The sequence below is a fragment of the Hibiscus syriacus genome, unplaced genomic scaffold (assembly GCF_006381635.1).
Source record: "Hibiscus syriacus cultivar Baekdansim isolate YM2019G1 unplaced genomic scaffold, ASM638163v2 tig00110156_pilon, whole genome shotgun sequence".
Taxonomy (NCBI): Eukaryota; Viridiplantae; Streptophyta; class Magnoliopsida; order Malvales; family Malvaceae; genus Hibiscus; species Hibiscus syriacus.
In genome coordinates, this window is record NW_024062606.1 from 449,732 (window position 1) to 472,203 (window position 22,472).

At 35.5% G+C, this 22,472-nt stretch overlaps 2 pseudogenes; both read left to right on the forward strand.

Moving 5' to 3' along the window:
* Positions 1 to 366: 366 nt before the first annotated feature.
* On the forward strand, positions 367 to 2,335 carry LOC120215746 (annotated as a pseudogene).
* Positions 2,336 to 9,819: 7,484 nt separating this feature from the next.
* LOC120215747 lies at positions 9,820 to 15,549 on the forward strand (annotated as a pseudogene).
* The last annotated feature ends 6,923 nt before the right edge of the window (positions 15,550 to 22,472 follow it).

Below are 22,472 nucleotides of genomic sequence, written 5' to 3' on the forward strand. Positions count from 1 at the left end.
AAATTTTTTGAGTTATCGAGCCATATTTTATAACTCGATCTAAATTTGAAATTTTATTAAATCAATTTTATAAAATTATGAATCAAATTAAATCAAACTTCGTAACGCTGAGTGGTATTAAAAATTTGTACTCTTTTAAATTAAGTCGAATTTTACAACCCTAATTACAACACTAAATGTGGATGATAAAATAAACACTAAATTATATTTTCAGTATTGAATTGATAATACAAATTTAATAGGAAATTGCACTATAAATATAGATGGGGTTGATGAGGTAGAAACCAAGAAAAACCAACACAAGCTTTTCTTTCCCATCTTTCTTACACAGACAGCAAATTGCCATTACTTGTGATTTGTACTGAAATGGAATCAATGAGGAAGATTATGACCTCATGGGACTTGTACGTTGAAGAAACACTTCCAAAGCTCGAGTCTCGCAATATGTTTTTGCCTATAAGGCCCATGAATACATCCATTGCGGGGCAAGAAGAAGGAGCTCAAACACATTTAGGTGAAGATAAATATAAAACATACCAAGGAATTCAGCCTTGGGATCGACTTGCTGCTCAAATTATACTGCCACAAACTTTCTTCCAACGATTGATGGATGCTCTATGTGTTTAACATACATGTATATATATATATATTGATGTTATGATTGTGGATATGTATATGTAATGTACAGCAATGGATCATGCAGGATTTGAACTTACCAGCAAAAATGAATGAGAAGAACATGAAATAATAAGTTCAAAACCAGCAGAAGCAATGCTCTATTTGCTGGAAATGATTTCTTGGGGTTGAGTAGGCATCCCGCTATTGCAACTGCTATGGCCAAGGTAATTCATTTTTAATGATTATATATTTATGGATTGGTTTTCATTCATTCATTAACTTAAACAGGCAGCAATGGAGCATGGAACAGGTCCTGGGGTTCCCCACTGGTCTGTGTACATACCGATTATCACAGGGCACTAGAATCCGCCTTGGCAAATTTAAAGAAGAAAGAGGTATATTCTAAAATATATTTATAAAAACAATTAGTACAATTTCTTCTTAGATCACTTTGGAGCAAAAACTATAATACTGTTGGGCATTTGGGATTGCAGGCTTGCCTTGTTTTCACTTCAGACTTTGGAGCCAATATGGCTGTGATGGTTGCAATCGGAAGTATTGTACCTGTGATATGTGGAGATGAAGGAAGGAGGCCAACAAAGGAAGAAAAGGTTACCGTATTTTCTGATGCACTTAACCATGCCGCCATTGTTGACGGTCTTAAACTCGCTGAACAACAAGGAGTCCAAGTGTTTGTCTATAAACACCGTGACATGTCTCACCTCGATGCACTCTTTTATGCTGTTTTCCTTTTTATTTTTATATTAAAAATCTTTCAGTTCATGGGTTCATTTGCGTTACTATATTCATCTAACAAAAATGGTTTTCTTTCACAGAACAAACTGCAAAAACAAGAGAAAAGTGGTGGTGACAGATAGGTATATATGCCTTTCTATTTTGTCTATATTCTACTATGTCATTAACTATATCTTCTTCTATCCACAGCTTGTTCAGTATGGATGGAGACATTGTACCCATGGGTGAGTTGGCTCAGCTTCGCAAGAAGCATGGGTTTCTATGGGTCCTTGATGATGTAAGTCCTTCCTTATTGAATATATAACTCCATTTTTCTGAAGTTATATGAATACTCCATGGATGATGTAAGTCCTTCCTTATTTTTCTGAAGTTATATGAATATATAACTCCATTTTGACATATATGTAGAATACTTTCGACCTTTCAAGCTCATGGAACATTTGTATGGGACAAAAATGGTGGGGGACAAGCTGAGGAATTCAACTGTAAAAACGATGTCGACTTATGTATCGGCACTTTGAGTAAGGCAGCATCTTCTCTAGGAGGGTTCGTAGCATGCAGGTAATTAATGACGTCAAACATCGATGGAAGTCCAATTAATTTAATCAAAACGAGTTCACAATATCTCTGAACATTACACCAACAGCAAAATATGGAAACAATGGATTCAATCAAGGGGTCGCTCTTTCATATTTTCCACAGTTGAACCTATTCCCTTAGCTACTGCTTCTTATGGTAAAGATTTCCGAATTACAGTTTACTTGATTAATGAATAAATCGTAATGCCTGTACTAGCATATATGGAACAGCCTCGGTGGTGGTGGCAAAGAAAGAATCATGGCGTAGAAGGGAAATTCGGAATCGAATGAAAGAGTTGCATGCTCTAACTGGAATCCCTGTCAGAAGTCAGATTGCATGCATCATGTTCGGAAATATAAAGGATGCTATCAAAATCAACTAGTTTGTTTTCATTCTCTACTGTTATTTATCACTGTTGTATAGGGAATTTCTACAAGCCGGTTTCTACTGCGTCGCTGTCGGACCACCAGTAGTCCCTCCAAATACAGCAAGGTTATAGTTCAATAACGCCACGAATACGAATTATATGTTGGAAATAAAACACTCACACAAACAACTTTTATTGAAAATCAAACAAATATTACAAGAGCGCTATCACTCAAAAACAAGAACTACAACTCATTCTTATAAGACTTTGCTTCTTTACTCACTTAGAAGCTCTTAATTTTTCTTGATGCTTAAAACTAAAATGGGAAGTGGTATTTATACTACTCAAGAACAATCCTACACCACACAAATAAACTAATTTAAACCATTACAAATTCAACAAATATCTAACTCTCACCTAACTAAATTGATGTAAGCAATGACATCATTACTTAAATGATGTAAGCAATGACATCTTTAATTAAATGATGTAAGTAATGACATCAATTTAGTTTGGGTTTGGGTTTAGGCTCCCATAATGGATCAAGTTTATGATCCAACACCCCCCCTTAAACTTGATCTCGTGACCCCTAGTAGGTTCCTTAATCTTAAGAAGTCTTCGTTGGTCAGTGGCTTGGTAAATATGTCAGCAACTTGATCTTGTGACTTCACGTATTCAACTTTCACATCTTTTCTTGCAACACACTCCCTTATATAGTGGTAGCGAATATCAATGTGCTTGCTTCGATCATGGAATACTGGATTCTTCGCTAAGGCAATGGCTGACTTGTTGTCGACACAAACCTTGGTAGGCTCTTCTTGTATCAAACCTATCTCCTTCAATAGATTTCTAAGCCAAATTGCATGACAAACGCATGAGGTAGCTGCAACATATTCCGCTTCACAAGTGGACAATGTGACAATCAGTTGTTTCTTTGACATCCATGTGAACGCAATATCTCCCATGAAAAATACGAATCCAGTAGTGCTCCTTCGATTATCTATGTCTCTACCCCAATCACTGTCGCTATATCCAACAAGCTTGTAATCGTTATAAACTGAATAGAACAAGCCAAAGTCAATTGTACCTTTCAGATAGCGAAGAATTCTTTTTGTGGCTTTAAAATGGGTGGTTGTTGGAGATTCCATAAAGCGACTAACCAATCCAACTGCGTGAAGAATATCGGGTCTCGTGCAAGTTAGATAGCGTAGACTTCCTACCAAACTTTTGAAGAATGTTGGATCTACACTTTCGCCTTCTTCATGTTTTGTCATCTTGATCCCGTATTCTGTCGGTGTGCTTATTGGCTTACAATTCTCCATCTTGAACTTCTTCAGTATCTCCTTTGCATAGCTTTCCTGTGAAATGAAAATTCCATCATTTTGTTGCTTAACTTCAATGCCAAGGTAGTACTCCATGAGCCCCATGTCTGTCATCTCGAATTCTTTCATCATCACATCCTTGAATTCATTAAACATGCTTGGGTTGCTTCCAGTGAAGATCAAATCGTCCACATAGAGACACACGATCAAAATATCTTCATCTTTGATCTTGATATATAGAGCATGCTCGTAGGGACATTTGTTGAAGCCATTCTCTTGGAAGTACTTGTCGATTCGGCTATTCCATGCCCTTGGTGCTTGTTTTAGCCCGTAAAGAGCCTTCTTCAACTTCAACACCTTGTCTTCGTGCCCTTTGACTTCATAGCCTGATGGTTGCTGAATGTAAACTTCCTCTTCAAGAACTGCATTTAGGAAGGCGGACTTTACATCCATTTGTTGTATCTTCCACTTGTTTTGAGCTGCCAAAGAAATGATTAGTCTGATAGTCTCCAATCGAGGAACAGGAGCGAATACCTCATCATAGTTAATTCCAGCCTTTTGACTATAGCCTTTAGCAACTAGCCTCGCCTTGTGCCTTTCAATCTCTCCTTTGGCGTTTTGCTTTGTTTTGTACACCCATTTGACACCTATCGCCTTATGTCCCTTGGGAAGTGAGGTAAGTTCCCATGTGTCATTCTTCTCGATGGCCTTGATTTCTTTATCCATCGCATCTCTCCATTTCTTTTCTTGTACCGCTTCTTGAAAGCTCACTGGTTCACAATCGGCAAACAGACAAAATAATGTAAGATTATCTTGTCGTTCAGTTACCTCATAGAGATCTCTAAGGCTTCTTGTGCGTTGCACAACTCTTTCACTTTGACTCACACTTGAAGATGACGAAGGTGATGAGTCTCCTTGAGTATTTGATGTTGGTGAAGTGGGTGGAGTTGCAAGCTCTTGTTGAGATTCATCTAGTTGTTCCCTCATTGTCTGCTCATTTTCTTCAAACTGTGGAAAGAAATTGAAGTCATCTGTATGAGAGTTAAAATCCCATTCTCCTTCTTCGTTGAAGACCACATCTTGACTAATCACAAACTTCTTATTGTTTGGATTGTACAACTTGTAGCCCTTCGAATTAGCATCATAGCCGATGAAGATAAAACTCTCGCTTTTATCATCAAGCTTCATTCTTCTCTCGTCTGGTACGTGAACATGGGTTATACTTCCAAAGGTTCTCAAATGGTAAATGCCAGGCTTTCTTCCACTCCATGCTTCTTGCGGTGTCTTTCCCCATACACTTATTGTTGGAGATCGGTTTGTCAAGTAGACTGCACACGCTACTGCTTCCGCCCAAAATTCCTTAGGTAGTTTTTTGCTTTTGAGCATGCTTCGTGCCATATCGAGGATTGTTCTGTTCTTTCTTTCTGCCACACCATTTTTCTGGAGGGATTTAGGAACTGTCATTGGTCGACGAATTCCATTTGCTTCACAGAACTCTTGAAACTCCCTCGAAGTAAATTCTCCACCTCGATCAGATCTCATGGCTTTGATCTTTCTACCACTTTCTCTCTCCACTGCTGCTTTGAACTTCTTGAAGACTTCAAAAACTTCTGACTTCTGTTTCAAGAAATATACCCAGGTTTTTCTTGAAAAATCATCAATGAAGAGAAGAAAATAGTTACTGTTACCGAGAGAGCTCGGCTTGATCGGTCCACACACATCGGTATGGATGAGCTCGAGTGGCTTCTTGGCTCTTGTCTCTGACTCCTTTGGAAAGCTTTTCCTGAATTGTTTCCCAGCTAGACACCCTTCACAAAGCTGGTCAGGATGGTTGATGCGAGGTAGTCCCTTCACCATCTCCTTCTTAGATAGCAGCTCTAGACCTCCAAAATTGAGATGCCCAAATCGAATATGCCAAAGCCATGATGCATCTTTATAGCAAGCTTTCAGGCACTTTGCAACATCATTTTGTATGTTGATCAAGAACATTCTATTCTTTGACATCGACACTTTAGCAATGAAGTTATTCTTATCATCTTTTATAGAAAGATTATAATTATTCATGTGAATATCATAACCTTTCTCTACCAGTTGCCCTAAACTTAAGATGTTACTTTTCATATTGGGCACATAGTAGACATTTGAAATAAATTGATGCCTCCCATCTTTCAAACGGATAAGAATGTTACCTCTCCCTTTCACTGCTATTGTGGAATCATCTCCAAACGAAACATTTCCGCTTACTGACTCGTCTAGCTCCACGAACATGTCTTTCCTTCCACACATGTGATTGCTTGCACCACTGTCAAGATACCAGGAATTTGCTTGGCCACCATCAGTTTCCTTTCGTGCTAGAAGAAGAGTTTCTTTGACATCTGTCTTTTCCTCTACGTAGTTAGCCTTCTCCTCAATTTTGTTATTGGGAGCTCTACATTATGAAGCATAATGCCCAAACTTTTGACAATTATAACATCGAACTTGAGATTTTTCATGCCTTGAGTTCGGATTGATTCTTCCACGGCCTCGTGTTGAGCTTTCTCCTTTCTCATAGTTGTTGTTGGAATTGTTGTTGTTGTAATTCCAGCCTCGTCCACGACCTCGACTTCCACCTCATCCATGGCCTCTACCTCTTCCTTGGCCACGTTGGTTTCTATCATTGCGTTGGCTTTCATGCATATCTTTGAGTTGCAGCTTAAGGAGTTGCTCAGTAAACTCATGCTTCTTCTTATGCTTCTCTTCGTATGCTTGCAATGATCCTTGGAGTTGCTCGATCGTCATTTCTTCCAAGTCTTTAGTTTCTTCAATCGTCACGACGATGTGCTCAAATTTGGGATCCAACGAACGGAGTATCTTCTCTATTATCCTCACATCGTCTAACTTTTCACCATTTCTTTTTAATTGATTAGAAATAGCTAATACTCTTGAGAAATAATCTAAAATAGACTCAGATGCTTTCATGTTTAAGGATTCGAATTCACCTCTTAATGTTTGGAGACGAACCTTCTTCACTTGCTCGGATCCTTTGTAAGAGGTTTGCAGCTTCTCCCATACTTCCTTGCTAGAGCTTGCACTTGAAATCTTTTCAAAACCATCATCATCTAATGCTTGGTAGATGAGATAGAGAGCCTTCTTGTCTCTCTTACTTGAATCCTTCAAAGTTATCTTTTGATCTGGTATAAGAGTAACAAAAGCATCATCATCCGCAGTCTCGTTATAGCATTTCTCTATGATATCCCACACATCTTGTGATCCAAGAAGTGCCTTCATTTTGATACTCCAATTGTCTTAGTTGTTGTTGTTGAGTGTCGGAACTTGGAATGGTGCCATACCATTTGCCATATCTCTCAATATAATGAGATTTTGTAAAATCCGATTGCACGGATGAATCCGGAACGCTGAAAAATACTTTGGAGGGACTTGGACAACTCGGTCAAGGGCTCCAACTCGGCTGACTCGGCTCAACTCGGTGAGTCAATTCGATTTTCTGGCAGCAGTTTTCCGGCGGTGCGTGGCGGTGTGTCAGAACTCAGATTGAGAAAATTATGGCGGCGTCAGATTCCTCTCGTCGAGACCTTCGATCTTTCCAACTCTCTCTGATGCCACTTTGTTGGAAATAAAACACTCACACAAACAACTTTTATTGAAACTCAAACAAATATTACAAGAGCACTCTCACTCAAAAACAAGAACTACAACTCACTCTTATAAGACTTTGCTTCTTCACTCACTTAGAAGCTCTTAATTTTTCTTGATGCTTAAAACTAAAATGGGAAGTGGTATTTATACTACTCAAGAACAATCCTACACCATACAAATAAACTAATTTAAATCATTACAAATTCAACAAATATCTAACTCTCACCTAACTAAATTGATGTAAGCAATGACATCATTACTTATATGATGTAAACAATGACATCTTTAATTAAATGATGTAAGTAATGACATTAATTTATTTTAGGTTTGAGTTTAGGTTCCCATAATGAATCAAATTTATGATCCAACATTATATACTTCGTATCAGATTAAAATCCGCAATTATGGACTGGTCTTTTTTTTTTCCCCTCAGGATACGGGTGACTTTGACTGCTGTACAAACATCAGAAGATATAAAAAGGCTTGCTGCACTCATATCAAAGCACGTCAAGTTTCAAGCTCCAAGCAACATCGACAGCTCCAATTATACAAGTGCCAGGCTTTAGCTTATGTGCGATAACTTGGGCTCATTCGCACAAAAAACAAAACTTTGGCTCATCAAACAGACTAATAATGGTCGGGAATGGATAGACCTAAGTAACGTATTTTAGTTTCATGCTTTGTGTTTTTGTAATTTTCTTTTCTCGATAAGTGGTTGTTCCTGTTGCTTAGACAGCAACTAGGCTGCTATAATATTACATAAGTGCTGTTATATGCATCAAGTAAAAATTTTCAATGTTTAGTTTCTCTGCTATGTACAATGTCCAATTTTAAATAAAAATCCAGTCATATGTTGCCAAAACTATACAATCAGTGAGGGACCCACAAAGACATCATGTGCGCTAAAATCCAATTTTTTTTCCAAATAATTATTTATTTTATCAGTTGTATTTATCATAAAATTTTGTCTTTATTCACTCGTATATAAATATAAATTAATGTACATATGTGTTTACCCTAAAAATATTTCTAAATCTCCTACCGTATACAATTACGTTGTCTTATGAACTTTAGTAGGCTATTTGCAATTTACTCCATCTCTTCTTGAATCTTGCTATATCTCCCTTTTCCATTCTAGAAAATCATAGTCATCACGCCAAAGATTTTATCTTAGGGCTGATATAAGACTTAATAAAATTTAGGGTAGCTAAATCTAAATATTTTATTTTGAAAGGTCTTAAATTGAATTATAAACTTTTATGATGCATTGAAAAAAAATTCATACAATAAATTAAAGGCTTAAACTAAAAAAGGTCCCTAAACTATACTCTTTTCTTTAAGTCCCTAAACTATTTTTTAGTCAAAATAAGTCCTTAAACCATGTCTCTTTTTTGCTTTAAGCCCTTAAACTATTTCTTTTTCAAAATAAGTGCCTAATTTTATGTGACGTGTCAATATCTTATTGGCCGGAAAAGCATTTTTCTAAGTGAAAAAATGATAGAACTTACAATGATTAAACATAATAGTTTAAATACTTAGTTTGACCAAAATATAATTTAGAGGCTTAAAAGAAAAAGATGGCATAATCTAAGGACTTATTTTTATTTTAAGCCTAAATTAAATAAAATATTTAAATAATTATACAAAGATTTATTGATGATATTATACATTAATAATATATGCATCCAATATAATCTGATACAAGCGATTGAGTTTAAACCTATTTAGTTTTAAAATTAAATAAAATCTTCAACAGAGGAAAATCGGCTGTTAAAGATTTGATATTTCGAATAAATATCAAACATCTTGAATTAGTTGGATGCATGTCTTTATAAAAAGGTTTAATTTAAAACTACCCTCCATATAACACATATTGCAATTGGAAGGTTGTACCTTCATGTGTGTTCTTTTACGTGCAACATACAGTTTTTTTTCGTACTGAAACATCCACATCCACATGTAATTAATTAATTATTAAAGAAATCTTCTTCGGTTAACTATGTAAAATGATTAACGATCTTGAGCTATATATTTTCTGCCAGTCTAACACGAAAAAGGATTAAATTAACAGCATTAATTTTAAAATCCAAAATCATTATATGTGATCATTACCAGGGACAAACGCATAATTTTATATTAGAGACGAACTTGAATTTATAAAATTCTACAATGTCAAACTAATTTCAACTAACAATTTCAATTGTTTAAGTACCGTTTTAGTATAAAACTATAAGTGGCAAACCAATTTTTAAAAATGTAATTATATATAATTCTTTGAGAATTGTAATGTTGAAGACATATTATATTATATATGATATGTCGTGGATGCTATGAAATTTTATGACTTCATTTTGTGCAACAACGTGGAAAGTAAGATGAAATAAAAATTAGATTCGATTGATTTGAGTATAGCAATTTGGTAGGGAATTGCAGTATAAATATAAATGGAATGGGTGAGGCAGAAGGCAAACAAAGTTTTTTTTATACAAACTGTAAATTGGCAAGCAGTAAAAGATAATATTTGTGATTCAAGCTGAAATGGAATCAATGGGGAAGATGAAGAGCTCGTGGGACATGTACATTGAAGAAGCACTTCCAAAGCTGGAGTCTCGTAATATGTTTACGCCTCTAAGGCCCATGAATATACCCATTGCAGGAGAAGGAGAAGGAGCTCAAACCAAGTTCGATGAAGATTAATATCAAACATACGATGGGATTCAGCCTTGGGATCGACTTGCTGCTCAAATTGAATTCCCTCAATCTTTCTTCCAACGATTGTTGAATGGTATGTGTTCTAACATTCACGCTTAATTTAATATATGATTTTGGGTACATGTAATGTAATGTATGCGCATGCAGGAGTTGAGCTTGTTAGCAAATATGAACTCCAAGAAAATGAAAGAATAAGTTCAAACCAGGAGACGGAGTACAAGAAGCTTATTCTATTCGCTGGAAATGATTTCTTGGGTTTGAGTAGGCATCCCACCATTGCAAAAGCTACTGCCAAGGTTTTTTTAATGAATTTGGAGTATAATTTTGAAATTCATATGGTACATCAATTAATGACTTTTCAACTTCAACAGGCAGCAATGGAACAGGGAACTGGTCCAAGGGGATCTCCACTTATCTGTGGATATACCAATTATCACATGGCACTGGAATCCAGCTTGGCGAAGTTAAAGAAGAAAGAGGTATATCATATCATATCACACTACTTTTTCCTATAATTTATTGAACATTCAAATTCAATGGTTTCATTCATTAGTATATTTGGGATTGTAGGCTTGCCTTCTTTGCACATCAGGCTTTGGAGCCAATATGGCGGTGATGGTTGCAATCGGAAGCATTGTGCCGGTGATATGTGAAGGTGAAGGAAGGAGGTCAACAAAGGAAGAAAAGGTTTCCGTATTCTCTGATGCACTTAACCATGCCTCCATTGTTGACGGTCTTAAACTCGCTGATCGAGTTGGAGGAGTTGAATTATTAGTGTATAAAAACTGTGACATGTCTCATCTCGATGCACTCCTGTACGTTGTTTTCTGTGTTAACATGATTTCTTTGGATCATTAACATGTTATTACTACTACCATCTAATCTAACAGATGAAAATTTCACAGAACAAACTGTAAAAATAAGAGAAAAGTGGTGGTGACTGATAGGTAAGCCGGCCGTTTCTTCTTTCAGTTTTAGTTTCTGTTTATCTGTCTTCTGGTATTACGAAACAACATCTTGCTAAATCTATCTTCTATTAACAGCTTGTTCAGTATGGATGGAGACATTGCACCCATGGCTGAGCTGGCTCAGCTTCGCAAGAAGCATGGGTTTTTGTGGGTCCTTGATGATGTAAGTCCTTCCTTATTCAATTATAAGAATCCATTGATTATAACTTTGTGGATCAATGTTGTACTTTTTCAGGCTCATGGAACATTTGTATGGGGGAAGAATGGAGGGGGACTACCTGAGGAATTCAACTGTTAGTACGATGTGGACATATCTATTGGCACATTGAGTAAGGCAGCATCTTCTCTGGGAGGGTTCGTAACTTGCAGGTAATTAATGGATTTAGCATATATATATATGTTTAAAGTGCATCATACAATTTTATCATCTCTGAATAATAAATCTACAGCAAAATCTGGAAACAATGGATTCAATCAAGGGGTCGCTCTTTCATATTTTCAACAATTGCACCTGTTCCCTTAGCTGCTGCCTCTTATGCATCGGTGGTGGTTGCAAAGAAAGAAACATGGCGTAGAAGGGAAATCCAGAACCGAACGAAGGAGTTGTATGCTCTCACTGGAATCCCAGTCGAAAGCCAGATAGTATGCGTCATTATTGGAGATATGATGCAGGCTATCAAAGCCAACCAGTTTGTTTTCTTTCTCATTCTCTTATCTCTCAGCTCTGTTTCATATCTTCTCTCTTCATTCTACACCTTCCTCTGATATGCCATTGATTATATATACTCAGTGAATTGCTTAAATCCGGTTTCTATTGCGTGGCTGTCGGACCACCAGCAGTCGCTCCGAATACAGCAAGGTCCGAAAACCTTACCACCGCATAAATTATTCACATATATAATCTTTACTTATTTATTTTTCATTCAGGTTACGGTTGACTCTCACTGCTGTACACACATCGGAAGATATAAAAAGGCTTGTTGCAATAATATCAAAGTACGTCAAGTTTCAAGTTCCCAGCAGCAGCGATTGCTCCGATTATATAAGTCCCAGACTTTAGCTTACGTATTGTATCGTAAACATGGGCTTCGTATTGTTTTATCACCAAACAAAAAAAACAATGGTCTTAAACGGCTAGACCTAAGTACTTGAGTTTCTCAAGTTGCTTTGTGTTTGTGTAATGCTTTCCTTGACTTTGTACCTTTCCATACAATGATTGCTTCAATTACAGCTTCTGCTATTAAGAAATCTTTTATTAGTTTCTTATGTAATATCAGACAACAAAACAAAGGGCTTTTAACAGATTACTAAAAGATTTCTACAGTCCATTGTTCTCAGTGGCATGATTGTTTAATTATTACCAGCATATTATTTCCGCCTTGGATTATTTTTAGTTAATTGAATATTAAGAAGTGTGCTTGCCTATGATTTCATGATAAGTATGTGTTAAGTAATTATGCATGTTAGCTAGCTTATTATGGTCAAATGGATTAAGTTATGTTAGTAGTATGCATGCACATGTTGAATTGGTAAATTTGAATGTTCCTTATTCATTGAAATATCTCAAAATAAATTGACTATGTTTAAAAGTGTTTACGCATGTTTTTGCTTGTATGATTTAGATGCATTGTAGGACTTTCAAATGGGACTCTGACTTTCAGAACAAGAAATAGAAAATATTATTTACTTTGATGAATTTAATATTTATATTAAATTTAGAGTCCTTTTAATATTGTAAATTAAAATATATTATTTAATTTGAATATTAGTAGGATAATTATTCTTTGAATATGTCAATTTAAAAAAGTATGTGTTATCTTTTTAACTTTGAATATTAAAGATAATTATATACTTTTGTATATTTCAAATTAATATAATATTTATTTAATTTGAATAATAAAATGAGTGTATATTTATTTAATATTTTAAATTTAAAATAAATTATTATATGTTTAAATTTAGATATTAAAAGATGTTTAGTTGGAGTAAAACACTCTTGAAAATCCCCTATAAATACTAAGCAAACCTGTTAGGTTTTACACATCTCAAAATTCAAGAAGTTTTTTTCTCTTGAAAAATATTTTCTCTCATTCTCATAAGATATTCTTTTTCTCCCTTAGTTTTTCGATGATAATCGAAGGTAAGGAAAGTTCACGATCTCTACTGTTGTGCTACTATAGTTGATCATCAAGTTGTTGTATCCTGGAAGACAGACGACCAAGAGATCTCGAGCACTAAGGAGTGGTCGAAAATTTGTCTTAAGGAAACTGTGTAGCGACATGCCTTACCTTATTCCGATCACAAGATCAAATATAATAAGAGTGTGTTATTTCCTTTTATAATTCTCTTTTATTTTAAAGTATTTGATTTTTTTAAAATTTTTTCTCAGGTTCCAATTTAGTCTCGAATTGTTACTTTGGTCAACAATCTTAAGGCATATTCTCCTCTTCTACATTTCTTAATCTGAGATAATTAGAAATTATGGGAAAATGACATAGTAAACAATTTGTTTCGATATTTATCATGTCGTTTTAACGGGTTTAGTAGAATTTCAAGTGGATAAATATGTGTAACAAAAATTGTCGTGAAATTAACTGCGGTTACTGATTTTGTTTCAGAATATTGATTATGTCCGATAACAAAACCTAAAATAAACGAGAATTATTTTTCTCCTTATTGGAATTATTTCTAATTTTATATTTTTTGCTTATTTTTATACTTTAAAGTTTATGTTTTGGTCTCTAAACTGAGCATGTTCAATTAGGTCCCTAAATGATGTCTGGTTGACTTGAAAATTTACATGTTACTAATTAAGGAATACTAAGGAATAGTGGTAAACTTAATATGGCATTTTGACATTGAATTGTTTGGGTTTGTGAAATGATTGTTATACCCTTGATTGCTTGTTGCGACTATCATGCAATGCTCTGAATGTTATGCGATTTTAAGTTCATCATTAATATCCACGGCCATGTGTTGCACGATGTTTGATTTTAATTTATACGCTTCCACATAGTGTGCATGTTTTAGGATTTTGTTTTGTCCGACAAGATCGAAACCTAATGTACGTTCAAGTATCCAAGTTTATTTTCTAGATTGGGTATGAGGCGTTACATTTGAGCCCTTAGATATGCATGTATAGTTACATCAGTCCAGTACAACATATATCCTTAAAGTTTGGATTGAAGGTTGTGTGAGACCAAGTCAATGCTTTCGTTTAGCATAAATTGTATCGATACTATGTGGCACCGAGTTCCCCCTCAATTATCTACCTGATGGCTATGTAAGGACCCGAAGATCATTCCGCAGATTATTGGGAATTTTACCGATGCTACGTGACATCAGGTTCCCTCAATTAACTAGTGTCTGATGGTTATATGAGACAATATAATATTCAGTGTTGCATTCAGATAATGCAAAGTAGTGTTAGTGTCGTATTTAGAGAATGCACAATAGTTACAGTCAGAGTGGGTGGTGAACCAATGGAGGTATACTCATGGAGAGACCCTTAGTATAGGATTAAAGGAAACATGAGACCCTTACTTCAACGATATAATAATTAAACCCTAAGTGTGTAGCACTTGATTAAGATGAACTTATAAAATTCTATAATGTCAAACTAATTTCAACTACCAATTTCAATTGTTTAAGTACCGTTTTAGTATAAAACTATAAGTGGCAAACCAATTTTTAAAAATGTTAAAATATATACTTTTTTGAGAATTGTAATGTTGAAGACATATTATATTATATTATATATGACATGTCGTGGATGCTATGAAATTTGTTGAAATGACTCACAATTACTGGACTAAGGCAATGGTATAAATCAGAAGGTGGTTGCGACAGTTGGAAGCCAAAACTAACTCATTTATAACTGTCATTGACTTTGACAGTTGGTTGCTGAACCGATCAACTTGGAGAGGGTCTTTAGTTATAAATAAAGATGTAAGTGAGTTGAGAGGGTTCAAGGAGAGATCAGATTGTATTGAGAGATTTAGAGAGAGTTCTTACTTCTGGTTCTAAATATTGTAATCTTGTTTCGTTTTCTTTAGTGAAATTGATTCCTTCATGTGGATGTATGTCACATTGACCGAACCACGTAAATATTTTGGTGTTCTTGATTTTCTGGTTTGTTTTCTGGATTCTTGTTATTTGTTCATTCTTCGATTAGTTATTGGTAGATTATATAACAAGTGACGCCGTCTGTGGGAACAAATCAACGACGATGGGATATGCCAAGTTTGATATCGAGAAATTCATCGGAAAGAATGACTTTGGCCTATGGAGAGTGAAGATGAGAGCCCTTCTAGTACAACAGGGAATTGTGGAAGCACTGCAAGGACCAACAGCGTTGCCTACTGAGATTCTCGAAAAAGAAAGAAACAGTATCTTGGAAAAGGCTCACAGTGCGATAATTCTGAACCTAGGTGATAAAGCTCTGAGGGAAGTGTCAAGAGAGACAACGGCTCAGGCTCTCTGGGCTAAACTTGAATTGCTCTATATGACTAAATCTCTAACTAACAGGCTATTCTTAAAACAACGCCTGTACTCCTTAAAGATGCATGAAGAGAAATTAATCTCAGAGTAGATTGATGAGTTTACTAAGATCATAGATGATCTTGAAAACATTGATGTCAAGATGGAGGACGAGGATAAGGCTTTATTGTTGTTAAACTCTATACCCAAGAGTTATGAGCATTTCAAAGATGCAATGCTTTATGGAAGAGTGCAAACAATTTCACTAGATGAGGTTCAATCGTTGATTAGAGCCAAAGAGCTTCAAAAGAAACATGATATGAATGAGGAGAATAGTGGAGATAGTCTTACTGTTAGAGGAAGATCAGATAGAAGAGACACGAGGAATAATCAGAACAGATCAAGATCGAGAAAAGGAAAGAAAAATGGAAATCAGTCATCAAAGGGACCGTTCAAGTGTTACCACTGGCATAAAGAAGGCCACTTCAAAAAGAATTGTCTTGATAGAAAGAAAAATTATCAAGAAAAGCCAAAAGATTTAGGATAAGTAAGTGTAGTCTCTGATGGCTATGATTCGGCTGAAGCTTTGGCAATTATTGAATCAGAACCAAGCAAAGAATGGATTCTTGACTCAGGTTGCTCCTTCCATATGTGTCCTCATAAAGATTGGTTTGAAACACTCTAAATGGTAAATGGTGGAACTGTACTGCTTGGAGACAATAAAGTATGCAAGGTGGTTGGTAGTGGGACAATCAGGATAAGGATGTTTGATGGAGCTGAAAGAATACTGCAACATGTCAGGTACATACCAGAACTTAAAAGGAATTTGATTTTCTTAGGAATGTTAGAATCAAGTGGCTATTCTTTTAAGGCAGAAAATGGTTGTATACGAGTAACTAAAGGCTCTTTAATTGCCATGAAAGGAGTTAGAAGTAATGGTCTATATTCACTAATTGGAAGAATTGAGATTGGTAACTCGTCAAATGTAGTTCAATTTGAAACTGACAAAGCTAGACTATGGCATATGAGATTAGGACATGTAAACGAGATGGGCCTACAAGAACTATCTAAACAGAACCTGTTAGGTGATGACAAGATTAATAAATTGGAATTTTGTGAACAATGTGTGTTGGGGAAGGGAACTAGAGTAAAGTTCTCCACTGGAACTCATACAACAAAGAAACCATTAGACTATGTACACAGTGATCTATGGGCCTGCTAGAACAAAAACACATGGAGGTAGGATATATTTTCTGTCTGTCATAGATGATTACACTAGAAGAGTGTGGGTTTTCATTCTAAAAACAAAAGATGAAGCTTTTTAACGGTTCAAGGACTGGTTAACTCTCACTGAAAACAAGATGGAAACAAAATTGAAGTATTTGAGAACTGACAATGGCCTGAAATATTTTTCAGAGCAGTTTAATGAGTTGTGCAGGAAAAATGGCATTACAAGGCACAAGGCAGTTCGAAGTACTCCTCAGCAGAATAGATTAGCCGAGAGGATGAATAGAACTCTCCTAGAGAGAGTGAGATGCATGCTACTGAATGCTGGTTTACCCAAAAGTTTTTGGGGTGAAGCTGTGTCAATAGCTTGTTATCTTATTAACAGATGCCCATCGACAGCTATTGGAATGAAGACCCCTTTGGAAATGTGGTATGGGAAACCAATTAACTACAACAACCTCAAAGTCTTTAGATGTTTAGCATATGCTCACATCAAACAAGATAAATTGGAGGCAAGAGCTTTGAGGTGTATTTTTTATTGGCTATCCACAAGGAACCAAGGGTTATAAACTGTGGTGTATGGAGCCTGGCCAATAGAAATGTATCGTTAGTAGAGATGTGGTATTTGATGAGTCCAAAATGGCGAACCTGCAAAGTTATGTTACTAAGAACAGTGTTACTAAGGAGGGCATTCCAATTGAGGTGGAGCTGCATCAACAGCAAACAATGGCTGATCAAAGGACTGGAGTGCATGATCAAGATGGAGAAAACCAACAAGAACCTGAACTGGAAACCAGATTGGATAACTACAATCTGGTGAGAGATAGACAAAGAAGAACCATCAGACCACCAGACAGATATGGCCATGCAGACCTGATCTCTTACGCATTGAACATTGCAGAAGAGATTGAAGAGGCTGAACCAAAAAACTTCAAAGAAGCACTGAAAAGTAAGGATAAACATAAGTGGACTAAAGCAATGGATGAGAAAATAGCTTCTCTGATGAAAAATAAAACCTGGGAGCTTGTGGACAGACCAAAGAACCAACGAGTAGTAGGTTGCAAATGGATATTCAAAAAGAAGGAGGGCATACCAAGTGTTACAAAGGCCAGGTATAAAGCCAAGCTTGTTGCAAAGGGATTTACACAGGTTGAAGGAATTGACTTTAGCGAAATTTTTTCACCGGTTGTAAAACATTGCTCAATCAAGTTGATTTTAGCACTAGTTGCTCAATATGACTTGGAACTGGAACAATTAGATGTTAAAACTGCCTTCTTATATGGAGTGTTAGAAGAAACTATCTATATGGACCAACCAGATGGGTATTGCACTCTTGAAACCAAGGACAAAGTCTGCTTACTAAAGAAATCACTATATGGACTTAAACAAAGCCCAAGACAATGGTATAAAAGATTTGATGAATTTATGTTAAGGATTGGTTTTGCTAGAAGCAGTTATGACAGCTGTGTATACATGAAGAAGCAAGATGGTGAAATAAGTACTTATCTGCTCCTATATGTGGATGATATATTAGTAGCAAGCAAGAGCAAGGAGGAAGTCCAAGAAATTAAAGATATGCTCAACTCAGAATTTGATAGGAAGGATTTGGGGCTTGCTACGAAGATCTTAGGGATGGAAATCATAAGAGACAGAAAGAAAAGCAGACTGTTCTTGTCCCAGAAGTCATATATTCAGAAAGTATTAATAAGGTTCAAGATGAATAAGGCTAAGTAGGTTACAACACCAATTGGCCAACATTTTAGATTGTCAAACTCTCAAGCACCTGAGAGTGAAGATGAGAAAAAATACATGGAGAGTGTCCCTTATGTTAGTGGGGTTGGTAGCATTATGTATGGAATGGTTTGCTGCAGACCAGACTTGGCTTACGCTGTCAGTGTTATAAGCAGATTCATGGCAAATCCTGGACAAGCTCACTGGGAAGCTTTGAAGTGGACCCTGAGATACTTAAGGGGTTCTATTGAGTTAGGACTGTTGTTTAAGAAATAAGAAAATGAAAGGGATAAAGTGGTTGGCTATGTGGACTCTGATTATGCAGGGAGCATTGACACTAGGAAGTCACTAACCGGATTCATTTTCACAGTCTTTGGTACTGCAGTCAGTTGGAAATCCAATATCCAATCTGTTGTAGCTCTTTCAACAACTGAGGCTGAATACATTGCTGTGACAGAAGCAATTAAGGAGGCTATGTGGCTAAAGGGCATGGTTGAAGAACTTGGTATACAGCAGAAGGTTGTAACCGTGTTCTGTGATAATCAAAGCACAATCCACTTGAAAAAGAACCAGGTCTTTCACGAGAGATCTAAACATATAGACGTGAAACTCCATTTTGTGAGGGATGTTATTGCTAAAGGTTCGATAATAGTGAAGAAGATACCCACTGAAGAAAATCCAGTTGACATGCTCATAAAGGCACTGCCAGTAGCTAAGTTCAGACACTGTCTGGACTTAGTGAACTCAACTGAGAAGTGAAAGCCCTTTGGGGCTGAGAGGAGGGAATCTTTTTTGGAGGTTTGTAATTGAGAGTCAAGGTGGAGAATTGTTGAAATAACTCACAATTACTGGACTAAGGCAATGGTATAAATCAGAAGGTGGTTGCGACAGTTGGAAGCCAAAACTAACTCAGTTATAACTGTCATTGACTTTGACAGTTGGCTGCTTAACCGATCAACTTGGAGAGGGTCTTTAGTTATAAATAAAGATGTAAGTGAGTTGAGAGGGTTCAATGAGAGATCGTATTGTATTGAGAGATTTAGAGAGAGGTCTTGCTTCTGGTTCTAAATCTTGTAATCTTGTTTCATTTGCTTTAGTGAAATTGATTCCTTCCTGTGGATGTAGGTCACACTGACCGAACCACGTAAATATTTTGGTGTTCTTGATTTTCTGATTTGTTTTCTGGATTCTTGTTCTGTGTTCGTTCTTCGATTAGTTATTGGTAGATTACACAACAAAATTTTATTACTTGATTTTGTGCAACAGCGTGGAAAGTAAGATGAAATAAAAATCAGATTCGATTGATTAGAGTATAGCAATTTGGTACAGATTTTCAGTATAAATATAAATGGAATGGTTGAGCCAGAAGGCAAGAAAAGTTTTTGTTATACAAACTGCAAATTATCAAATAGTAAAAGATAATATTTGTGATTCAAACTGAAATGGAATCAATGAGAAAGATAAAGAGCTAATATTTGTAATAAAAATCAGATTCAATTGATTAGAGTGTAGCAAATTGGCAAGTAGTAAAAGATAATATCAAATGATCATTTTTTTTACAAAATCATATAGGCAATATACAATATTCAGGTCTAGTATCTCATATAGCGTCCCTATGTCGAAGAGTAAAACGAGTTTTATAAATTCCAAGTGAACAAATGTATGTGTCGATGATTGTCTCTTCCCTCTAGCCCTAAATCAACAATAACATGTGCATATTGGAAGCATCATGCATGGTTCATCTCAAGTCATTTAAGACGTCTATGTACAAATTAAAGGTATGCTTTTCATAACATACCAGCTCATTTATATCATCATATCATCATCTCGTCTAAAACACATAAAAGTACATACATGAATTTAAAGTCACAGTTAAGGTTATGTAAGATCTATCAATACCTATAAGATACATGAATCTCTTATACAACCTTGTATGTTCAGGTATTATTCTTATGTCATGTATGACTCCAAGCTCGATTCTTGTAAATCTATGTATTATTTTTATATCATATAGCTCGATTTTAATGTATCTAGACTAACACTCTTTATACTCTATACACACCATGTAATGTATGTAAAATATGAAATTTATGGTCACTCGATCAACCTACTTGAAACAAAATTATATATATAATATCTCAAATTTTATGGTATGTTAATTATATCCAATAATTTAATAAGCATTAATAGAGTATTTAGGGTCATATATGTTAAAAAAAACTCAATATTGTTCATGTTCATCATTGCCATAACAGGGAATATTTTTGGTTTCTCAGGCCATTTTCTTTCAAGAATGTGAAATGCTTCATCATTCTGACCTTGCTCATTATTTTTCTCAAATAGGGGTAGAATAGGCATCAACTTGATTTAAAAACCTTTCTCATTATAGACCATCCTGTTTGAAAAATGTTTTCCCTCCTTTCTTTATCAAAGAACGAAAGGATTTTTGTAAAATATTGTCCCTTACATCTGCAAAATAGAATCAAATCATAAGCATGAATTCAAAGAATATCAAAAGAATTAACAACTCTTTAATGTTTCAGAGTTATAGTTCTTTAACAAGTATCAATATTGATATGTTAGTTTCAGGTTGTCTTTCCTATTTTCTATGGTTACATCTTATTGAAGATGTCACTTCTCTCTCGCTCTTTGTGAACATTGTCACATGCCTCACTTTCTTGACTTGGTATCTTTAACTGGATGTGTACAAAATGACACAACTAGCATAACAGTTACTAGACCTTCTAGAAAACCTTTATTTCAATTCTCTAAAATCTTTGATTCCAACCCAAAGCAGTGTGAAAATATCGGTCCAATAATGAAATTTATATGTGCACGTATGTGAAGTATACTATAACAGATATTATTTAACTTTCTTACAACAACTTATTCTTTTGCCATTTTGGCTAGCTGAATTCAACTTTATTGAAATTAACCTTCATTGGGCTAATTGAAACTTATCCATAAAGCCAGGGCTATTAACCAATTGCTCTAGAGGGACAACTATACTGCATATATGGCTCTCACTTTTTTAAAGAGAACCTGTTATAGTTTATGTGCACTACAAGAAAATATACCTTTAATGACACACGAACGATGACACATGCTAATTTATGACTTGCGAAATAGGTGTGTCATAAAAAAATGTCATGTTTTTTAAAATCTGAACGATTTATGACTTACAATAATGTGTGTCATATTTAATAGTCATAATCCAAAAAATTTGCAAAAACACGGAGTAGACTTTTAATTGTGTGTCATCTGTAAAAGTCGTATTTTAAATTTCCCCCCATTATTTTCACCCTTTCCCGCTTCTTCCCCCTTGATTCATTGTTCGCACCTTCCCAAATGGTCTGATCCATTGTTCGCAATTCTTATGTTGGTAAGTAAAACCAAACTCTTTCATTCTTTCAACCTACTTGAACATAAGTTCATGCATCATATATTTTCATTGCAGCAATAACGATGTTCTTCGGGATTACTTTCCCGTTCTTCGATGGTATTATCGGTTTCTTCGGACTCGCGTTTGCACCAACAACATACTTTGTAATCTGGGTTCTTTTAGTTTTGACGCACTTTCAATTTTTAGTTGTTTTCTTCTTTTGAATGCACAAAAAATTCTGGGAAATCTGCATTTTTCTGTTTGGGATTGAGGAAACGTTGTGCGTGAGATTTTATTTTTTCTTTTTGTTTTTGGTTCTGTTGGTTTTAAATGCTGATTGTGCTGAATACAGGAGTTGTTGGTAGCTTTGGAACAAGTTTTGGGCACAAATTTCAAGAGGGGTTTGTTTTCTTTGATTGAAACACTATTGGAAGAGAGGTAAAATTTCATCCTCCCCTTTTATCTACATTGTTTCGTCAAGATGAGTCAATAAACCATGATAAAGATCTTGTATTGTCAAACTTGTTGGAATTAATGAGAGATCAGGCAAGTGATAGTTTCATCTCTGTTTTGACATAATGTTATATGGGAGACCATTAAATTTCCTAGTGGAAAAGAATTATTATGCGGATTTTGGTGTCATACTAGTGGCAGTTCAAGCATGTTTAAAGAAGCACATGATAAATCTGTGGCAA